The following is a 23,790-nucleotide window of genomic DNA, read 5'->3' on the forward strand; positions in this document are numbered from 1 at the left end:
TGCCTTTTTGCTGGGACTCAGAGCAAGCAAGTCTGTATGCATGTTCTTCAAGAGCAGAGTCTTGGTTTCCTACAACCATCTGGTAAGCCCCACTGGTTTTCAAACCAGCCAAGGAGGTTCATCCTACCTAGGGAGGATCCCTGAGCCCATTATATCCCCCTCTTCTTCTGGGTCACCAAACATGAGTGTGGGTCCTGACTAGATTTCTTCTCCTCCCTTCCTTCCATACTCTGTGTGGTTCTTTCTTTATAACATTGGTTGTAGAAGAGCCATTCTGCTAGTCCTCTGGTCGTTCTCAAAGAGAATTACTCTATATGTAATTGTAATTTAGATGAGTTTGTAGAGGAAGGTGAGCTCGGGGTCTTCCTACTCTGCCATCTTGATTGATATTGAAAATCAGTATCTTTATGTCTTCCAAAGTCTTCCTGGGTACCTTTTGAATAAAAATGTTAATATAAAATGAACATCAATCTGCCCAGCTTATAATTCATTCCCCACTAATTTGAGCACTGTTTCCAAACCATAGGTGTGGGCCCTGGTAGCCAAGTGTGTGTTCTGTGATTCTTTTCCTTTGGCTGCACAATACACACTGCAGTAGGAGTGGACTTGGCTTGGCCTTGCATTCGCTGAGGTAACCATACCATTTGGATGATTCTCTTTCCCATTAAAGATGATTTGGTTTTCAAACCAGCCAAGGAGGTTCATCCTACCTAGGGAGGATCCCAGATCTAATGTTTCTTTTAATGATTCTGCAAATGACAGAATGACAAATGTTTCAATTCATACATATTTGCTATGTATTCTGGTGCCCTCCTATGGGATTTGGGATCAGTTGTTTCGTTTAGAGTCCTCTTTGCTCCCCATGCTTTTTCCAGATCGTTGCTTCTTCATTCTTTTATTAAAAAAAAAAATGCATCTTTGAAACTAATCCACTGACCAAAACCCAGTGTCGTTCTCTTTTCATTACTCTTCTCTGTCACATTCACTGACTCATTTTCTCTCTACACTTGATTGTTCTAGGAACTTTCCAGGTAACTTTGGTGTCTAGGTGGAGAATCCCTGAAAGCTTTGACCACTGAGTTCTGTGTCCTCATAACCAGTTCCACCTCTTCCACTTCACCTCAAACACCCATTCTGTCCCACAATATTCTGGGCTAAGCCACCCTGTTCCTCCATGATAATGAATTCAAACACCAGCTCAGTGAGTACAATTCCAAAACCTCCCAGCTTGCTGCAAGTTCTTTTTCATTCTCAGGACTTGTAGTCCAGTGCCCTTTCCAATTTCTCCTCTCTCATCTGTTCTTTCCCAGCTCATATTCTATGACCACCATTTCATTCTTGTTCCCAGGCAGATTGGTGTTACTTTAAATTCACAGCCCCATCTTGGCTCTCAACAGCACTTGACAATATTGCTTTGGTTCTTTAGAATGCACGCTCTTCCATTCTTCAAAACCATGTGCTGTGGGTTGAACTGTGTCTCTCAAAAAGATATGTTGAAGTCCTGACAGGTACTTGCGAATGTAACATTTTTGGGAAGTAGAGTGTTTGCAGATGTAATCAAGTTAAGATGAGGTTATATTGGATTAAGGTGGACCCTAAATCCAATGACTGGTGTCTTTATGAGAGTGCAAGATTTGGAGATGAGAATACACATAGGGAAAGACATGTGACGATGGAGGCAGAGAGTGGAGTGATGCAGCTATAAACCAAGGAACACCCTTGTTGGTAACTATCAGAAGCTAGGAGAAAGGCATGGAACAGATTCTCTTTCAACCTCCAGAAAGAAGTAGCCCTGTTGACACCCTGATGTCAGACTTCTGGATTCCTAAATTGTGAGAGAATAAATTTTTGTTGTATGAAGTCACCAGCTTGTGATTACTTGTTAAAGCAGCCCTAGAAAACTAATACACATGATTTCAAGAGGTTTCCCACAGGAAAGCTCGGACCTTCCTTTGCCTCTCCCTTTATGTTCAGTGGATAACCTTAACTTTAAGGAATTAGAAGCCACCAGACAGTAACTTATTGAACTTATGGACACCAGAGTTACATATCTACACTTATTCTTTTCCTAATTTTCTTCCTTTTAGAACAAGGACAGTATGATCATATATCAAGCAGTGATTAAGGGTCCAGGGTCTGTAATAAGAATATTTGATTTTAAATTTAGATTCTCCAATTGCCAACTCTATAATTTTGGATAAAATATCTAATTTCTCAGTGACTCATATTCTTTTTATGTAGAATGGTTAATACTTCACAGGGTTGTTGTAAAGATTAAATCCTAAATATCAGAATTAACTGTCATATAGTACTCAGTAAAGGCCAGTTATTATATTTAATTATCACTTGAACCTATGAAATTGTTATACTTATAAGTAAAAAGTGCTTAAATATTGGCAATTCTGTATAGTTCAGCATATCATTTCAATAAACAGTCCAGAGGGAGTCTGAACTTTTATTAAAAGAGAATATTTTCTTGTATCCTCTTGGTGTTGATCTCATTCCTTCCGCTTTTTCAGACACACACAAGCTATCTCTTTTCCTGTATTTTCAACCTCAGTCTTTATGTATGCTACTTTGCATCATTACATAAATGTGCTCTACTCTCTACCATTTAAAATTAATACATGGGCTTCCTTGGTGGCGCAGAGGTTGAGAGTCTGCTTGCTGATGCAGGGGACGCGGGTTCGTGCCCCGGTTCAGGAAGATCCCACATGCCATGGAGCGGCTGGGCCCATGAGCCATGGCCGCTGAGCCTGCGCGTCCGAAGCCTGTGCTCCGCAATGCGAGAGGCCACAACAGTGAGAGGCCACAACAGTGAGAGGCCCGTGTACCACAATAAATAAATAAATAAATAAATACAATTAATACATAAAAGCGACTGAATAAATGAATAATTTCTAGATGTCCATCTCCCCTCAATGCCTTTCACAGCCAAAGCTTTCTGACTTTTTCCTTTCTGACTCTGCCTGACTCAACTCCCCATTCTTTATCTCACTTGAGCTTTCAATATTATCCAAACCAGGTGACCACTCCTTTCTTACATTCTTTTTTTTTAATATAAACTTATATATTTACTTATTTATTTTTGGCTGCACTTGGTCTTTGTTGCTGTGCGCAGGCTTTCTCTAGTTGCAGTGCATGGGCTTGTCATTGTGGTGGCTTCTCTTGTTGTGGAGCATGGCCTCTAAGCACATGCACCTCAGTAGTTGTGGCTCGTGGGCTCTAGAGAACAGGCTCAGTAGTTGTGGAGCATGGGCTTAGTTGCTCTGTGGCATGTGGGATCTTCCCAGACCAGAGATAGAACCCACGTCCCCTGCATTGGCAGGCAGATGCTTAACCACTGTGCCACCAGGGAAGTCCCCTTTCTTCCATTCTTCATTTGGCTTCTCTGGTCACACTCTTGATTCACTGTTCTATATCTGACCATTGCTTTTCTCTGTCTTTTGCCAGTTCCTGGCATCTTTTCCCATCTTTTAAATGTCAAATTTTTTAAGACTCAGCACTATGATCTTTTTATTCTACATCAGTGGTTCTCAAAGTGTAGCCCCTGAGCCAGCAGCATCAATATTACTTGTGAAACTGTTAGAAATATTTACAAATTCTGGGGCCCTGCACTCAGACCTACTATACTTACCAGGGTTCTCCAGGAAACCAAGACCAACAGGGTATGTATTTTTTTAAAGAATTCGCTCATGCAATTGTGGAGACTGGCAAGTCCAGAATTTCTAGTGCAGGGGCAGGTGAGAAACTCAGGCAGGGAATTGATGCGTCAGTCTTGAGATAGAATTTCTTCTCTGGGGAATCTCAGTTTTTGCCCTTAAGGCCTTTCAACTGATTGGACGAGGCCCACTCATTTTATTGAGGGTTATTTCCCTTACTTAAAGTCAACTGATTATAGATGTTGACAACATCCAGAAAATACCTTCACAGAAACCCCCACATTAGTGTTTGATTAAATAACAGGTACTAGAGCCTAGCCAAGTTGACATATAAAACTAATCATCACACCCACTGAATCAGGACCTCTGGGGTGGGGTCCAGCAATCTGCGTTTTAAATAAGTTCTTCAGGTGATTCTCATGTGCAGTAAAGTTTGGAAGCTACAGGTCTATATTTTCTACCCAGATGCTCAGACATTTCAACGTCTTCAATTACTATCTATTGAATATATACTGACTCTCAAAGTTCAATCTCTTGCCCAGATTTCTCCTCTGTTCTGTTCAGATGTTTCACAGACACCTCAAATTCAGTGCATCTAAAATTGAACTCTTGATCTACTGCAAACCTGGTCTTCCTCAACTGTTCAAGAGGTCAACAAATAATAACACCCTCCTCCTAGGAGTTCAAGCTAGAAACTTGGCATTTTTCTTTGAGTAAACCCTGTTTTTCACACAGAAGTCCAATCAATCACATTTGTCTTATAGATTTTACCTCTAAATAATTTTTCATTCTGTTCCCTTCTTTCCATTTCTGCTGTCACCATACTATCCCAAACCCATCACTGTTTCACTTGGATTAATGCACTACTCCTTCCAATCATTCATTCTCCTTGTAGATGTTTTGATTTGTTTTGATGCAGATCTGGACATTACTTAATAATAGGTGATATACATCTGTTACACCTGTGCTTGTACTATTTAGGATACCTTTGGGTACAGTTAAAGAAAAGACCAACTCTAAATGGCTCAAACTATAAGGGAATTTATGATTTCACAAAACAAAGTCCAAGGTTAGATGATTCCAGAGCTGTTTAGTTTGGCAGTTCATCAGCATTATGAAGGACCAACTTCTGTCTGTCTCTCGGGGGACTACTGTAGTCTCATTGTAGGATGTAGTGTTTATTGTAGCCTCACTAATGTGTATTTCACAGACTGCATGACTGTTAGTGGCTGCCTCATGTGTTGGAAACAGGACCATGGAGGCAATGTGTGCAAGGACCAGTGAGGCCAAGGTTTAGATTAATTCTCTATGTGCATACTGAAATCACCAAAAATAGTGATACGAATGTAGGTAAAGAGATGGGCAGAAAGTCAGGGACTAAAATCTCTAATGAATGAGAAATGACCAGGAATATGGTAGATGACTGCAATAAATGGAAATAATAGATGTAAGGCAAGTCCTTCAACGGAGCTGGATTTTTAGAAAGAAGAGAGGAATAATGATCTGGCAGCAGCAATAAGGAGCAAGGATAGCATGTATCACCTTCAGATCCAATAGGAGAAAAGAAAGAGACTTCTTTTGAGAGGGCTTCAGAGGAAACTATGTCCTTAGGAGGCATCCAGTTTTTTAAGTGAAAGTTAAGGGACAAAATCATAGCCACAGAGGGAAGTTGGAAAATGAGTTTTGTGCCCAGATAAAAATCAAGAATTCAGGTTCAGTTATTTTTGAAGGAGAAAATAGATGATGTGGAAGAACAGCAATCTTTGCTGTAAGTACCATCTCCCCCAGTGTTACTATTTTATTTATTAGCAGGATTTAGGAAGATATAATGTAGGTTGTTCTTAGCATTTGGCATTGTAATTGTACTTTTAGGGCAAAGGTCCCTAATAGGTATTCATGAATGGATTCCAGGTGTACCTCAGCCCTGAGGATGGTGGTGAATGGCGTCAAACTAGGGGTTGTCTTGTCAGGGACACTTCTGAGAGCAAGTCCCATAGTTCCCTCTGATTTACCTGGTACCTGTTGCTCTGCCCCTAGTGCAGGGCCAAGGGGCCAAGGATTGTCCTCTGGATATCCATTTTAGTAGCCAACTGAAGAATGTGCCACTGCCCATTATGAACAAGGGACACCTAAATCTGCAGGAGGCATGCTCAAGGGTCACTGTACCTCACCCAAGGTTTTGCCGTGGTATCTATGGGTGGGAAGTGGAGAAAGGAGAGAGACTTTACAAAGCAGAGCTCTTGGCTGTAGCAGCAAAGAATCTCTGTCCTTATATATATTTGGCAGATTCTTCCATCCCTTTGTGTCACATATACTCTTTAATGGCATCCAAGTGAGCTTCAGGGTGACTGCTCCAATAAAGCATGTGCATTCATCAAAATTTCATCATTTTAAAATAATTCATACAAAAAGTTTTATTGGATTCAAATCTATTCACATTTATCAAGAACTTTCAACATTATATTTGTTGACAAAAGAAAGGGAAGATTTGTTGTATCCTTTAAATATAATTTTATTTGTTGTAAATATTTGAATGGTTGTAAAAATGGTTTAAACTTTTTAAAAAAATCACTAGTACAAATAGCGTTTCTGGTTGATGTCAACCATTAAGGATTTAAAGAGGTTGTCTCTCCTTTGTTGAGAATTGTGGGTAGGCATTTAAGTATACAACCTGATTTAAAACAAAAGGTATGGCTACAGAACTAAGCTCATGTTTCACAGTAAATTTATTTGGAAAATATCTGATTTGAAAGCATGGACAGATTTATTCACTAATGCTTTGTATTCTTATTTCTTATCAATTATGTAATATAGAAAAAAATAGAGTTAAGGTTTTTCACCAAGTCCCACATAAATGCCTCTAAATAGCTTCCAGTTTACTCCAAGTGGGCTGCTAAAATGTTAGTGCTTAAAAAAATTTTTATTGAAATATCATTGATTTACAATGTTGTGTTAGTTTCAGGTGTACAGCAAAGTGATTCAATTATACATATATATATATATATATATTCCCTTTTTATAGTTCCTTTCATTATAAGTTATTATAAGATACTAAGTATAGTTCCCTGTGTATATAATTGGTCCTTGTTGGTTATCTATTTTATATATAGTAGTGTTTATATTTTAATCACAGACTCCTAATTTATCCTTCCCTCCCTTTCCCCTTTGGTAACTATCAGTTTGTTTTCTATATCTGTGAGTCTATTTCTGTTTTGTAAATAAGTTCATTTGTATCATATTTTTTAGATTCCACATATAAACAATATAATATGATATTTATCTTTGGCTTACTTAGTATGATAATTTCTTAGTCCATCCATGTCAATGCATATAGCATTATTTCACTTTTTTATGGCTGAGTAATATTCCATTGTATATATACAACATCTTCTTTATCCATTCATCTGTTGATAGACACTTACGTTGCTTCCATGTCTTGGCTATTGTAAATAGTGCTGCTATGAACATTGGGTGCACAAAAATGCAACAGGGTAGAAAGCCCAGAAATAAACCTACACACCTATGGTCAACTAATCTATGACAAAGGAGGCAAGAATATACAATGGAGAAAAGACAGTCTCTTCAATAAGTAGTGTTGGGAAAACTGGACAGCTACATGTAAAAGAATAAAATTAGAACATTCTCTAGCATCATGAACAAAACTTAACTCAAAATGGATTAACGACCTGAATGTAAAGCCAGATACTATAAAGCTCCTAGAGGAAAATGTAGGCAGAATACTCTTTGACATAAATCACAGCAATATTCTTTTGGATTTGTTTCCTAGAGTAATGGAAATAAAAACAAAAATAAACAAATGGGACCTAATTAAACTTAAAAGCTTTTGCACAGCAAAGGTAACCATAAACAAAATGAAAAGACAAGCTACAGAATGGGAGAAAATATTTAAAACAATGTGACCGACAAGGGATTAATCTCCAAAATATACAAACATCTTATACAGCTCAATATTGAAAAAACAACTCAATCAAAAAATGGGCAGAAGATCTAAATAGACATTTATTCAGAGAAGGCATACAGATGGCCAAAAAGCACATGAAAACATGCTCAGCATCACTAATTATTAGAGAAATACAAATCGAAACTACAGTGAGGTATCACCTCACACTGGTCAGAATGGCCATCATCAAAAAGTCTACAAATAAATGCTGGAGAGGGTGTGGAGAAAAAGGAAACATTCCCATTGTTGGTACAGCTATTATGGAGAGCAGTATGGAGGTCCCTTAAAAAAAAAGAATAGAGCTACCATATGTTCCTGCAATCCCATTCCTGGGCATATGTCTGGAGAAAACCATAATTCGATAAAATTTTAGCACTTTTGATGTGGGCCAAGATGTGAAAGACTGCTTTAGTAAGAGTAACGCTTCAGTTTAACCAAAATGGTATTGGTAATATCTGTCTTCTCTACTTGTTAAAATACACATTAATAAATTGTGTGTGTGTTTTCTAAACATTCCCAGATAGTTTGAGTTACTACCAGGTAAAGTCATGCTTTTCTGTCCTGAAAGAAAGAGGAATCTGGCATCTTTTGCTACTGTGATATACGTACTGGTACCAGAAATATGAAAAATTCTGACTAACAGGCATTTTTGTTTTGTATGTCAGAATTCATGTCCTCTTCCTGGGTTTATAGATTTTCTTCTAGAAATCACTACGTTTCCCATCTTCACAGTCCAAGGAAGGTTGACTTGACCACAAGCTCTAGGAGTGGGGTATGATGTGTGCAAGCCTATCCCTATATTCCATTCTCTTGCTGCAAGGTTGGTTCAGAGACAGGCAGATAACTCATTCAGAGCCAATGAAACAGAAGAAGGTATTTGTTGAAAGTTCTAAGAAAGAAACGTTCACTCTTCCCCTTGACATCTTAGCTTCCCATGGAGATGAGATATCTGGAAATGTATAAAACCATTTTGCTATATTGAGTGGCACAGTTGGCAAGTCTCTGTATAGAGCTTATCAGGGAAGATATAAATGAGACGGTAAAGTTGAGCCCTTGATGAGATGACTTGAACTGTTGAATCAAACCTCTCCTGATGTTGAGGCTAATTCTGAATTTTCAATTTTATGAATCAGCAAATTTCTCCCTGTTCTGTGCTTTCCTAGATTCTGCATTTGTCTATTTGGCATACATTCATCGCAGGGTCAATTTGTGGCCTCTCTGACTAGGTAGAGACTGCTCCTCTCAGGACTAGCCAATTCTTAGAGATAGCCTGCAGCATGCATTTCATATGCAAACCAACCAATCTTGAGTCTATATGCCCCAGCCACTCCCTTTATCAAACTATAACAAACCAATATTTCCTCAGCCTTAAATCAACCCAGGACCAAGTATGCAATATTTTTTTTCACATCTTTATTGGAGTATAAATGCTTTACAATGTTGTGTTAGTTTCTACTGTACAACAAAGTGAATCAGCTGTATGTATACATATATCCCCATATTTATTAGACAACTTTCTTCTCTTACACCCTTCTCTCCCTCATTTCCTCCCCCTTTTTCTTTCCCTCCATTCAATATTTATGAAGTGTTCCTGAGCACCTGTGCTGGCACAAATGTTACAAAATTGTATGAGACAGTTCCTACCCTTGAATGTGTAGCAATGAATACATTTGGAGTAGACAGATGATAAGTAACCTGATAGAAGCATGTACAAGATTTAGTGGGGCCTGAGGAAGGGAGTGATCAGTTTTTCTTAAGAGTGGTATTCAGGAAGTTTCCTAAAAGGAGTGGGTACTAGGTAGATTTTGTTACCAAAGGCAAAAACAGAGCAGAGTAGAGCTTTCAGTCAGAGGGTACTGCATGGACAAAGACTCAGAAGATTAACTCTTGTCATGCTTAGGTGTGGACAAGTAATTTTCTATGGCTGGAGCACGGGATGTGGCACTTGGTATGGTGCAAAATTTAATGGCACACCAAAAAACTAAGTAATAGATAAATTTATTTTAATGCAGTATTTTTTTTTTTTTTAATTCATGCAGGGCTTCCCTGGTGGCACAGTGGTTAAGAATCCGCCTGCCAATGCAGGGGACACAGGTTTGAGCTCTGGTCCGGGAAGATCCCACATGCCGTGAAGCAACTAAGCCCATGTGCCCCAACTACTGAGCCTGTGCTCTAGAACCTGAGAGCCACAACTACTGAGCCCGTGTGCTGCAACTACTGAAGCCCGTGTGCCTAGAACCTGTGCTCCACAACAAGAGAAGCTACCACAATGAGAAGCCCACGCACCGCAACGAAGAGTAGCCCCCGCTCACCACAACTAGAGAAAGCCTGCGCACAGCGATGAAGACCCAACACAGCCAAAAATAAAATAAATTAATTTTAAAAATAATTTTTACAAATTCATGCAAAACTCTTGATAAACAAAATATGAAATTTTGAAAACTTAAAAATTGACATAGTAAAACAAATGGTACCTTGCTACCTTGCAAAAGAAGTTTCAGTAAGCTGAAGTTAATTAAAAATTATTGAAGATGTTTACTTATTTTAAAAAAGTGTCAAAAATGTCAATTCTCTCAATTGAAAAGAAGATAAAGAAGTTAATTTTGAAAGTACTATGAGTTTGTTTGATTAAAGCCAAGAAAGTAAAAACGTAATACAGGGGCTTCCCTGGTGGCGCAGTGGTTGGGAGTCCGCCTGCTGATGCAGGGGACACAGGTTTGTGCCCTGGTCTGGGAAGATCCCACATGCCGCGGAGCGGCTGGGCCCGTGAGCCAAGGCTGCTGAGCCTGCGCATCCGGAGCCTGTGCTTCACAACAGGAGAGGCCACAACAGTGAGAGGCCCACGTACAGCAAAAAAAAAAAAAAAAAAAAAAAAGGTAATACATTTTGTTTTGATATAAATAAAATATTTAAACCTAAAATAATATTGTTGGTTTAATACATCTATTTTTTAAATTTTCAATATTTTTTCAACTACCTTAATATTCTATAATAAAAGCTAACCATTACAAACAAAAAACTTATATAGGGACATTTTTTCTTTTACTTCACAGTCTCATATGGCTTGATATGGAGCTCTCTGAATATTATCTTTGTTTAAAATTTTGATGTTTTATCAAAATGTTTTGTAGCAATTTTGATTTTTAAAAGAATATTGCAATAAAATATTATTTAACTTGATTACTGAGTTATTTGATTTCCCCTTAATTTTTGCTCTTAAAGCAGTTGTCTCACTGGTCTCACTCTAATATTGGCCTTGGAAAAGGAGTTAGATTCATTTAAAGACGTAACATATTCTTACTGTTTATACCCACTACAAATTGCTTTCTGATGAGTGAACTTAAACTGGTAATACTTAACTGAAGCTTACAACCATTGCATTAGAAAAACTTAGCAGTCTTCCTTCTATGTGTCCCTCTTACTCCTCACACAGAACACTTCACTTCTGACACTTCTGGTCGCCAACTATGTGGGGATTTTTTTCCCCAACACCAAGCAATCCTACACAACACCAGCTGGTGTCCTATAATTTAATTCAAAATTGTAATTTAATGTCTCTGTCCCGTAAGACTGTTCCCACCCCACTTCAGATGCCAGTGGCAAATAGTAGGTTCCCAAGTTATTCACAACTTCTTTTTTTTTTTGGCTCCATTGGGTCTTCATTGCTGCACGTGGGCTTTCTCTAGTTGCAGTGAGTGGGGGCTACTCTTTGTTGCAGTGTACAGGCTTCTCATTGGGGTGGCTTCTCTTGTTGCAGAGCATGGGCTCTAGGTATGCAGGCTTCAGTAGTTGTGCCACATGGGCTCAGTAGTTGTGGCTCACAGGCTCTAGAGCGTAAGCTCAGTAGTTGTGGTGCATGGGCTTAGTTACTCTGTGGCATGTGAGATCTTCCCAGACCAGGGCTCAATCCCATGTCCCCTGCATTGGCAGGTGGATTCTTAACTACTGTGTCACCAGGGAAGTCCCAAGTTACCCACAACTTCTGTCAGACTTGGCTACAAATGAGAGCTTCCCATTACCTGCTCCTCATTGGATTTAATAATTTGCTGAGCAGCTCACAGACCTCAGGGAAACACTTAACCAGCTTATTAAAGGATATGATAAAGAATACAGATGAACAACCAGATAAAGAGATACAAAGGACAAGGTCTGGGAGGGTCCTGAGTACAAAAGCTTCTGCCCTTGTGGAAGGTGCATCACCCTCTCAGTAAATGGATGTTCACAGAACTGGAAGCTTTCCAAACACCATACTTTTGGGATTTTTATGGAGGAGTTATCACACAGACATGATGGACTATTAACTCCATTTTCAGCTCTTCTCCCTTCTCAAGAGAATAAGGGGTGGGGCTGAAAATTCTAAGCTTCAAATAATGGTTTGGTCTTTCTGGTGAATGGCCATCCAGGAGCCCACACAGAGTCTCCTCATTAAAATAAAAGCCACCCCTATCACTCAGCAAATTACAAGGGTTTCAGGAGCCCCATGCTAGAAATGGGGATGATGACAAAATATATATTTATTATAAACCACAATATCATACCATTATGTAAAACTCAGGCTTATATACATAGCCCTGCCCTCCAGAGAGCCTGCACTAGCTTCTAGACAAGCCTCACCTACCAGGGGGCAGACACCAGTTGTGAGAAAACAACAGCTCCACAGTCTCTGGACCTGTCCTCCCTTCAACCAGCAGGCCAGATCCTGTACTGAGATGGGTTGGGCCCTGGCCCTACACACTAGCAGGCCACCACAAGCTTCAGGACACACCAGAACCCACACCCAACTGTGTCAGAAACATGCCCTACTCACCAGTGATCTAACATCAACTCAGGGATCCCTGGGTGCTGCAATCAGACTCCAGGACCCAGCTCTGCCTGCCACTAGGCCAGCACTAGCCCCAGAAAATGGCTTTCCCATTAGTGGGTGAGCAACAGCCCTAGAGTCTCTAGCTTCTAGACAAGCCTCAACTACCAGGGGGAAGATACCAGTCATAAGAAAACAACAGCTCCACAGTCTGTGGACCTGCTCCCCACCACAACCAGCAGAAGGATACATGCAGCTCTCATAGGAGGAATCCCTAGAGCATATAGCTCAAGTGATGAGAGTGGACGGATGCATAAGGATGCATAGGACGTCTCCTACAAAAAGTCACTTTTCCAAGGTTGGGAAATGTAAACAACCTACCAGATACATAAAAAGAAAAACAGCAACTTAGGCAAAATGAGGTGACAGAGGAACATGTTCCAAATAAAGGAAAAAGATAAAACCCCAGAAGAACTAAGTGAAATGGAGATAAGCAATCTACCAAAGAAAGAGTTCAGAGTAGTGATTATAAAAGATGATCAGATAACTTGGGAGGAGAATGGATGCACAGAGTGAGAATTTGGAAGTTTTTAACAAAGAGAAAATATAAATAACAATAAAACAGAGATGAAGAATACAATAACTGAAATGAAAAATACACTAAAATACACTAAAAGGACAGTAGACTAAATGGTACAGAGGAGCAGATCAGCAAGACAGAAGACAGAGTAGTGGAAACCACTGATGCTAGACAGAAACAATAAAAAAGAATGAAAAGAAATGAGGACAGTTTAAGACACCTCTAGGACAACATCAAACACACTAATATTTGAATTATAGGGGTCCCAGTAGGAGAAGAGAAAGAGAAAGTGGCTGAGAACATATTTAATAGCTGAAAACTTCCCTAAACTGGGAAAGGAAACAGTCATACAAGTCCAGGAAGCACAGAGAGTTCCATATAGGATTAACCAAAAGAGAACTACACCAAGACACATTGTAATCAAAATGACAAAAATTAAAGATAAACAGAATATTAAAAGCAGCAAGGGAAAAGAAACAAATAGCATACAAGGGAACTCCCATAAGGCTATCAGCTGATTTTTCAGCAGAAACTGCAGGCCTGAAGAGAATGGCATGAAATATTTAAAGTGATGGAAGGGAAAAACGTATAATCAAGAATACTCTACCCAGCAAGGCTCTCCTTCAGATTTCATGGAGAAATCAAAAGCTTTATAGACAAGCAAAAGCTAAAAGAGTTCAGCACTACAACCACTTTACAAGAAAAGTTAAAGGAACTTGTCTAAGTGAAAAAGAAAAGACCACAACTAGAAACGTGAAAATTATGAAAGGAAAAATCACATCAGTAAAAGCAAATATACAGTAAAGGTAAGAAAACATCCATGCACAAATCTAGTGGGAAGGTTAAAAGTAGTAATCATCTGTATTCACAATAAGCAGTTAAGTGATATACAAAACAATTAGATGTAAATCACACTATCAAAAACAGTAAATGTTAGGGGAGAAGAGTACAAAGACAGGGTTGTTAAAAATGCTTTTGAAATTAAGAGATAAGCAACTTAAAACAATCATATATATATATATAGTTATATAGTTATATAGTTATATATATAGTTATATATAACCTCATGGTAACCACAAACCAAAAATCTATAATAGATACTACACAGAAAAGAAAAAGGAATCCAGACATAACACTAAAGATAGTCATGAAATCACAAGAGAAGAGAATACAAGAAGAAGAAACAAAAAGGACCTATAAAACCCCCAAAACAATTAAAAAAATGGCAATAAGAACATACATATCAATAATTACTTTAAATGTAAATGGACTTAATGCTACAATCAAAAGACAGAGTGATTGAATGGATATAAAAACAAGACTCATATCTGTGTTGCCTACAAGAGACTCACTTCAGATCTAAAGACACACACAGACTGAAAGTAAGGAAGTGGAAAAAGATATTCCATGCAAATGGAAATCAAAAGAATGCTGGAGTAGCAATACTTGTCTCAGACAAAATAGATGTTAAAATAAGACTGTTATAAGAGACAAAGAAGAACATTACATAATGATCATGGGATCGATACAAGAAGAAGATATAACAATTGTAAATATATATGGACCGAACATATGAGCACTTCAATACATAAAGCAAATATTAATGGACATAAAGCGAGAAATTGACAGTAACACAATAATTATAGGGGACTTTAACACCCCACTTACATTAATGGACGAATCATTCAGAGAGAAAATCAATAAGGAAACACTGGCTTTAAATGACACATTAGACAAATGGACTTAGTAGATACATATAGAACATTCCATCCAAAAGGAGCAGAATACATGTTCTTCTCAAGTGCATATGGAACATTCTCCAGTATAGATCACATGCTAGATCACAAAACAAGCCTTGGTAAATTTAAGAAAATTGAAATCATATCAAACTAGAAATCAACTACAAGAAAAAAACTGCAAAAAAACCCCACAAAACTCTTGGAAGCTAAATAATATTCTACAAAACAACCAACAGATCACTGAAGACATCAAAGAGGAAATTTTAAAAAACTAGATATAAATGAAAACAAAAACATGATCCAAAATCCATGGGATGCAGCAAAAGCAGTTCTAAGAGGGAAGTTTATAGAGATACAAGCTTACCCCAGGAAACAAGAAAAACTCAAATAAACAACTTAACCTTACACCTAAAGGAACTAGAAAAAAATAAGGCCCAAAGTTGGTAAAAGGAAAGGAATCATAAAGATCAGAGGGCTTCCCTGGTGGCGCAGTGGTTGAGAGTCTGCCTGCCGATTCAGGGGACACGGGTTCGTGCCCCGGTTCGGGAGGATCCCACATGCCAGACCCGTGAGTCATGGCCGCTGAGCCTGCGCATCTGGAGCCTGTGCTCTGCAATGGGAGAGGCCACAACAGTGAGAGGCCTGCGTACCACAAAAAAAAAAAAAAAAAAAAAAAAGATCAGAGCAATAGTAAATGAAATAGAGACTAAAAAAAAAAAGAAAAGATCAATGAAACTAAGAATTGGTTCTTTGAAAAGATAAACAAAATTGATAAACCTTAAGCCAGACTCATCAAGAAAAAAGAGAGAGGGCCCAAATCAATAAAATTACAAATGAGAAAGGTGTAGTTACAGCAGATACCAAAGAAATACAACAGATCATAAGAGATTACAATGAACAACTATATATCAATAAGATGAATAATGCTAGAAGAAATGGAAAAATTCCTAGAAATGTACAAACTCCAAAGACCAATTACTAGTAATGAAATTCAGTCAGCAATAAAAAAAAAAAAAAAAAAAAAAACTCCTAACAAACAAAAGTCCAGGACCAGATAACTTCAGAGGTGAATTCTACCAAACATTTAGAGAAGTGATAACACATATTCTTCTCAAACTGTTACCCCAAAATGCTTCCCAACTCATTCTGAGGCCAGCATCACCTTGATACCAAAACCAAAGATATCACACACACAAAAAGAAAATTTCAGACTAATTTACTGATGAACATAGATGCAAAAATCCTCAACAAAATATAGCAAACAGAATCCAACAATACATTTAAAGGATCATACACCATGCTTAAGGGAGATTTAACCTAGAGATGCAAGAATGACTTAATATCTGCAAATCAATGTGACACACCACATTAAGAAATTGAAGAATAAAAACCATATGATCATATCAAGAGATTCAGAAAAAGCTTTTGACAAAATTCAACATCCATTTATAAAAACTCTCCAGAAAGTGGGCATAGAGGGAACATACCTCAACATAATAAAGGTCATATATGACAAGCTCACAACTAATATCATACTCAATGGGGAAAACCTGAAAGCATTTCCTCTAAGATCAGGAACAAGACAAAGATGCTCACTCTTGACACTTTTACTGAATATAGATTTGGGAGTCTTAGCCATAGCAATCAGACAAGAAAAAGATATAAAAATATACAAATTAAAAAGAAAGATGTAAAACTGTCACTCTTTGCAGATGACATGATTCTATACATAGAAAATCCTGAAGACACCATCAGAAAACTATTAGAGCTCATCAATGAATTCAGTAAAGTTGCAGGACACAAAATTAATATACAGAAATCTGTTGCATTTCTATATGCTAATAACAAACTCTCAGAAAGAGAAATTAAGGAAACAATCCCATTTACAATCACATCAAACAGAAGAAAATTCCTAGAAATAAACTTGCCTCAGGAGGTAGAAGACCTGTATTCTGAAAACTATAAGACACTGATGGAAGAAATTGGAGATATGTTCATGGGTTGAAAGAATAAATATTGTTAAAATAGCCATACTACCCAACGCAATCTACAGATTCAATGCAATCCCAATCAAGTTACCAATGGCATTTTTCACAGAACTAGAACAAATAATTTTGAAATTTGTGTGGAAACACAAAAGACCCCAGATAGCCAAAACAATCTTGAGAAAGAACAACAGAGATGAAGGAATCATGCTCCTAACTTCAGATTAAACTACAAAGCTACAGTAATCAAGATAGTATGGTACTGGCACAAAGAAAGACACAAAGATCAATGGAACAGGATAGAAAGCCCAGAAATAAACCCACACAGTTATGGTCAATTAATCTATGACAATGGAGGCAAGAATATACAATGGAGAGACAGTCTCTTTAATAAGTGGTGCTGGGAAAACTGGACAGCTACGTGTAACATAATGAAATTAGAACATTCTCTAGCACCATACACAAAAATAAACTGAAAATGGATTAATGACCTAAATGTAAGATCAGAAAACATAAAATTCCTAGAAGAAATCACAGGCAGAACTGTCTTTGACATAAATTGTAGCAATATTATTTTTGGATCTGTCCCCTAAAGCAACGAAATAAAAGCAAAAATAAACAAATGGGACCTAATGAAACTTAAAAGCTGTTGCACAGCAAAGGAAACCATTGAGAAAACAAAAAGACATACTGAATGGGAGAAAATATTTGCAAATGAAATGACCAATAAGAGGTTAATATCCAAAATATATAAAAGGCTTTAAACTCCACATCAAAAAAAACCCAAACAACCTGATTACAGGATGGGTAGAAGACCTGAGTAGACATTTTTCCAAAGAAGACACACAGATGGCCAAAAGACACATGAAAACATCCTCAACATCATCAATCATCAGAGAAATGCAAATAAAAACCATGATAAGATATCACCTCATATCTGTTAGAATGGCTGTAATCAAAAAGAACAGAAGGATATATTGTATATCACAGGAATATAGCCAACAGTTTATATGAACTATGGAATACAATTTTTAAAAATTGTGAATCACTTTGTTGTACATTTGAAACTTATGCAATATTGTGCATTAACTATACCTCAATTTTTAAAAAAAGTTAAAAAATAAAAAATTAGGCTTAAATAATTTTTCTACTATTTATTGTATAACAGAATTTTAGAATTTTTGATCCATAGCACAAGTACAGAGAATAAACTATATGAATGAATTGAGAGCCTTTGTTCTTTATCTCATTTATTGTAACTAAGAAGTAGACTTTGAAATTACTGTTGAGCTTGTAAATCCATGGAGAGCTAGGGGCTTATGTAGATAGATTTCAAGGGGTGTTTGTGAACCACCTTAAATTTTAGGCAAACTTTTTTTAGATATGTACATGTCCATGATGTTGATCTGATTCTGTACTCACTCACCATTTTATTTTTCATATGCTATATTTTTCTGGCAATTATAAATTCCATTCATTCACTCAGTAATTTGAATCAGCATTTTTAATGTGTCAATTATTATATTTGTGGTTATGGTTATATTTTAAGTGGTTTTCTTGTATATAGCTGTGTATAGATAGTATAATGCTGAGTATTGCTTTTTCTTCTTATCCTCAATCTCTCTCTATCTTTAATGGATATATTTAGACCATTCACATTGGCTATAAATATTAGCATGGTCATATTTAAATTTATCATCTTGCTAGCTGTTTTCTATTTGTTGATTGGTTCTTTGTTCCTTTTTATTTTCCTTTCCTGCCTTCTGTTGTATTATATTTTATAATTCAATTTCAGCTCCAGTAATGGCTTATTAGTTATACATTTTTTTAAAAAGTAAATTTTTTTCATAGTGTTTCACCTAGGATTTACAATATATGCCTTCAATTTATCAAATCTACATTCAAATACTATTATAGTATTTCATGTGCAGTGTAAGAAACTTCACATAGTGTACTTTCAATTTTGCCCTCCCTTCCTTTGTCATTATTGTTATTAATTTTACATTTTCATGTATTTTAAGCCCCTTCATTTCCTTGCCACATGGCTATTCACAAATGGCATTCTTTCAGGCCAGCAGCAGTGCATCTCTCTTCTTTTTTTACCTCTAGGCCTCCTTTTAAGAACTCACTTTATTAGGTCAGGCCCACCCATAATAAACTCCCTTTTGATGAAATCAACTGGTTAGGGACCTTAATGACATCTGAAAAAAATCCATTTTCCCATATAATGTATCATATTCAAAGACCTGCACTTGTGATTATACAAGAGCTTGCCTCATTAGGGGCCATCTTAGAATTTTGCCTAATGCATTTATTTAAAGACCCTGTGTTATAGTTCCAGCAGCTGGGTATGTTCTGTTTATTAGTTTATTTCTTGATGATGGGCTTTATTTGTGTGTGTGCCTTGTAATTTTTGATTAAATACTGGAAGTTGTAGGCAGAAGAACAGGAGAGACTGAAGTAAGTAATATTTACATGTGTAAATGGCACTTCTTTTTTTTTGGTCAGGACTTTGTTTTGGGGGTGTTGAGTAAATCTAATTAGGAGTTGTGCTGGATTTTGTTGTCGTTAACATTACCTTCAGTATACCATAGGTTTCGAAGTCGTCTAGTTATGGGCTGCTGTTACCCTGTGCTTAATGTGGAGACTGAGGTGCAAGAGAGTTTTTCTCAGTGTTCCTGTTCCTCCCATAAGCTTTCAGCCAGTCCTTCACACTTTTACCACTGTAGAGACCTCTCTCCACACTCTTATCCCTCTGCTCAGTAGCAGACAGCTGTTGCTTGTTAATCAGTACTAGGCTTGTCATGGGAGCAAACTAGGATTTTCTGTTATGCTTGTCTAGCATCAGTCATAGGCAGGCATTACTTTGGCATTGAGAGTGAGACTTTCTCAGTATTCCTATCCTTCCATCTCTTAGAATCAAAGCTGTAGTCTATTTTGGGTGAGAAATTCCTGCCTCTTGCCAGTAGCAGTAGATGTCTGCAGAGTGTTGGTGTAGAATCTTGGGCCCATGACAGTTTCCTATGCCTCCTCAGGGGGGCTTCAGTTAGTTCAGTTATTCAATTATTTCTCCAAAAGCAATAATTCTTTGTTTGATGGAGAGAAAAGGATTTGCTAATCCTCCTCCAGTAGCTTGAGACTTTTGATTTGTAGAACAAAAGGGTCTGGGAAGTCATGCGGGACATGTTAAGTGTCCCGCAGTAGGTGCTATTCACCTCATGCATACCTGCTTCACCAAAGGAGTCTTCCACCTTGGCCTCAATCTTTCTTCTGAGCACTCAGTGAAGGGTCATGAGAAAGAGATTGCAAGTAAGTTTGAATTCTCGTGGTTCAGGGTCCTCAGCTATTTCAAACTGACCTACTAGCCAATACTTGGCCTTTAAGAATGTCTTGACATTTAAGCTGAATTCTTCTTACCCACTTGTGTTGGTAAGAACAGTGTCACCTCCTCTCTGCTGTACTAAGTGTGTGAAACTGTTTCTGTATCCCATCACTCCCTGAAGGGATTTGTCCTTTTTCCAAATTCAGTTTACTTGGATGCCATGAGAAGTTCCCTGACTTGCACAAAAAAAGTTATGATTTTATTTTTTTGATTATTTGGCTTTTTCTTGTTAGGGTGAAAGTGACATTTTTGCAGCTTTCTATCCTAGGTAGAAGCAGAAGTTGAAGGATATAGAGATAAAATAAATATAGTTTTTTTTATTGAGCTCCTGTTACCAGATGCTGTGATAAGCAATTTATGAACATTCATTCTCCACAGCAACATCAAATGCTAGGTATTCTTGTTTCTATCTTACAGATGAAACAACTGGCTTTTTTCCAGAGGTTAGAGGGTAAATGCCCCCAAAAAGGATTTATACTTAGTTCTGTCTGACTCTAAAGCTAATTCTGGTACTCATTGTTGCCTCTGGAACCAAAGAGTCTAGAAAGATAAACTGAAGAAGTTTATAAAACTAACCATGTAACAGTGGTATAAATGCTGTTATAGAGGCACACACAGTACTTAGGGAAACAAAAAAGAGGGATCTCCAAACTGAGAGAATCAGGAATGTCTACCCAAAGATATGATTTCCAGAATGCTTCTTGTTGGATGAGTAGGAATTAGGCACAAAGGGACAGATGATATATGCCACACTTTGTGCCCACTCAGCTTCTTTTGAATATCTTCTTACATATATTTTCCACAGTATGCTTCCCTAAAGTGGAAGCCAGTATTTGGTTTCCCTGTCTCCCTTGTGCAAAAGGAAGGAGAGAACTGAGTTATCATCTAAAACCACCAGTTAGAATTCATGCCTGCAGTTTTGATTGGAAAGAGGCCATGCATGGAGCCCATTTCCTGAGAAGGTGACAGAGTATGCTGGGAGGCACCCCACCTTCAGAGGCAGTAGAAACAGAAGTCCTAACAGCAGTGTCCCTTGTTCAGTGTCCTTGCTCTGATATATGTGTCCACTGATAGTTCGGGGCAGATCAGTGATATAACTTAGGCATTGTTCTTGGCTGCTTTGGCTTCATGTCTGACTCTCTGTGTTTTCCAGAGATTCTGTGAATTCTCTAGTATTCATTAATAAATTCACTTTTTGCTTAACTGGACTAAAGTAGTTCTGTTGGTTATAGTTAGGAATAATTTTTGAAACAGACACATTTCAGGTAGAGGTAATATTTGGCAAGACTTAGAAGGGAAAGAACATGAAGCATTCTGAAAACTAGAGCTGTGATAGTAATTTGGCATTAATGGAATGAAAAGTGGGTGAGGGAACATACTAGAGATGTTGATAGGCCTCATATAATGGATGTTGAATTATTTTAATCAGGAAGGTGACAGGATCATATTTGTGTTTTAGAAAAATCTCTCTGGCAGCCATGTAGAAATGGACTAGAGGGGGATATAAGTGAGAAAAGAAGCAAGGAAACCTATTAGGATACAACTGTAGTACTTACAGTGAGAGATTGAGTCCTTGATTAAGTCAGTCATTGTATGGATGAAGAGCATGGGACAGAATAAGGAGATATTCAGGACATACAAGAAATTTAAGGGGCTTCGCTGGTGGCGCAGTGGTTGAGAGTCCGCCTGCCGATGCAGGGGACATGGGTTCGTGCCCCGGTCCGGGAAGATCCCACATGCTGCGGAGTGGCTGGGCACGTGAGCCATGGCCGCTTAGCCTGCGCGTATGGAGCCTGTGCTCCGCAACGGGAAATGCCACAACAGTGAGAGGCCTGCGTACCGCAAAAAAAAAAAAAAAAAAAGAAATTTAAGATGTTGATTAATTATATGTGAGAATGATGAAGAAAAGTGGTTCTGGAATGATTCTCATGTTTCTAATTTGGGAGATTAGGTAAATGTTAGTGCCACTCACTGAGGGAATATAAAAGGAGGTAGGAATGTATAGTGAAAGTTTGACAAGTTGCAATTAAGTCAAAAAGAGATAACCACTAGAAAACTGGATATGTGAGACTAGAATGGAAGATAAAGATTTCTGAGCTAATAATGTATAGATGATTGTAGACATCTTAATGATGGTGAGATCAACCAGGTGGTTTATGTCCTGAGAAGAGAAAGAGGAAGAGGATACAACCCTGGGTATATCAACATGTAAGGTTTGGTTGCAGGAAATAATGAACATAAAATAGACTGAGAAGGAATAAACAGGAGATTAGGGGGAAAACTGAAAAGTAAAGAGATTAATTGGTTTAGATCCACATTAAAAATTTTTAGTTAATACAGCTATAGGATGTTTACTTGTGACCTTGGGATGGACATTTTGGTAAAGTGATGGAGCCAAATAGAGGGGTTAAACAAGGGATAAAAGGCCACTCTTTTTAGTGACTAGGGTATGAAAGGAAGGTGAGAATTGAGTTATCATCTGGAGAAAGATAAGAAGGTAAATAATCATAAGGTCTGCTACATGTCTATTGGTATGGGTGACTTAAATAACATAGGGTAAAAGAACTGCAGGGCTAGGGCTTACATGAAGCACCTACATTGACCTTGAAGTTGTTCAATACGATAAGAGAACTTGGAAAGAATGAATAAGCCAAATGCCATAGTCCTTGATGAATGTGAGGCAATGACAGAGAAGTCAGCAGACAAAATGGACAACTAGGCAGTCCATTTTGACAGTGTGCTTACATGACATACACTTCAAAGAGGAGAGGTTTTTTAATGCATGGAAGAAGATGTATAATTGTAAGGATTGCCATTCCTTTTCCTTCTAAATTCCACTACTGTATGTGGAGTGATATTGTTAGGAGATTGGACAGTGCTCTGGGGAGAGACTGAGGCTATCAGGAGTTTCCTAACTTTATAATGAAGACACTAGGAAGAATGGTGGCAAAGTCAGGGAGAGAGGGAAGCAGTGAGAAGATGAATGGGGAGAAAGATGAGAAGTGCAGAAGAATGTTGGGAGGAGAATGTGGGATGAGAGAGAGAGATTATTGGGATAATTTCGAAGTGTGGCTGTGACCAAAGATGACATGGAGGTAGGCCTAATGGGTTGAAAGTTTCAAGTGAAACTCAAGTCAAAGTATCAGAATTTCCTGTACAGGTCTGAGGCCCAAAGATCTGGAAGCTCTGACCTGCTCTGATGGTGGTCTTAGAAGATTCATGATGCTAATAGACTTTGATTGTGTTTAGAGTTATAAACAAAATATTGTTGTAAAGTATGGCTCTGAGAAAGTCTCAGGCAGGTAGAATTAATCAACCCCCACATTTTAGAAGTTTGGAATTGCACCAGTTTTCAGTGACTAAGGTCATTCTCTAGATGTATACAGATATGGCCTAAATTGTTTCAGATACCTTCTTTGTTAGAAAATGTTAAAAGCATTCACATTTATGCAGAAAATTAGCTCAGGGAGCTGACAGAAATTTCTATACAGGCAATGATCACGAACGTCTTTAGTTGGTTTTCACTCATTAGTTCCTTTATTCATTTAGTCAATCAGCTCATTCAATCATATATTGAAATACTGATTGCCAATGACACAGTTTTCAGCCATTACTAAATGTTTAGGAACTTTAGAAGTGTTGGCCAAGTGTATGAACTCTGAGGGGGAAGTTATAATAAT

The 23,790-nt window shown here is 37.8% G+C and overlaps 1 protein-coding gene across 1 annotated transcript in view; it reads left to right on the plus strand.

Annotated features, from left to right (window-relative positions):
* The window catches only part of MSANTD4 (Myb/SANT DNA binding domain containing 4 with coiled-coils), a 39,804-nt gene extending 29,109 nt beyond the window's left edge, over window positions 1-10,695 (plus strand). Inside the window, exon 5 of the mRNA XM_082660799.1 lies at window positions 9,663-10,695. The gene's annotated coding sequence lies outside the window, so the exon portion shown is untranslated. The remainder of the gene's footprint in view (window positions 1-9,662) is intronic.
* The last annotated feature ends 13,095 nt before the right edge of the window (window positions 10,696-23,790 follow it).

The sequence above is a fragment of the Grampus griseus genome (assembly GCF_964374135.1).
Source record: "Grampus griseus genome assembly, chromosome: 8".
Lineage (NCBI taxonomy): Eukaryota > Metazoa > Chordata > Mammalia > Artiodactyla > Delphinidae > Grampus > Grampus griseus.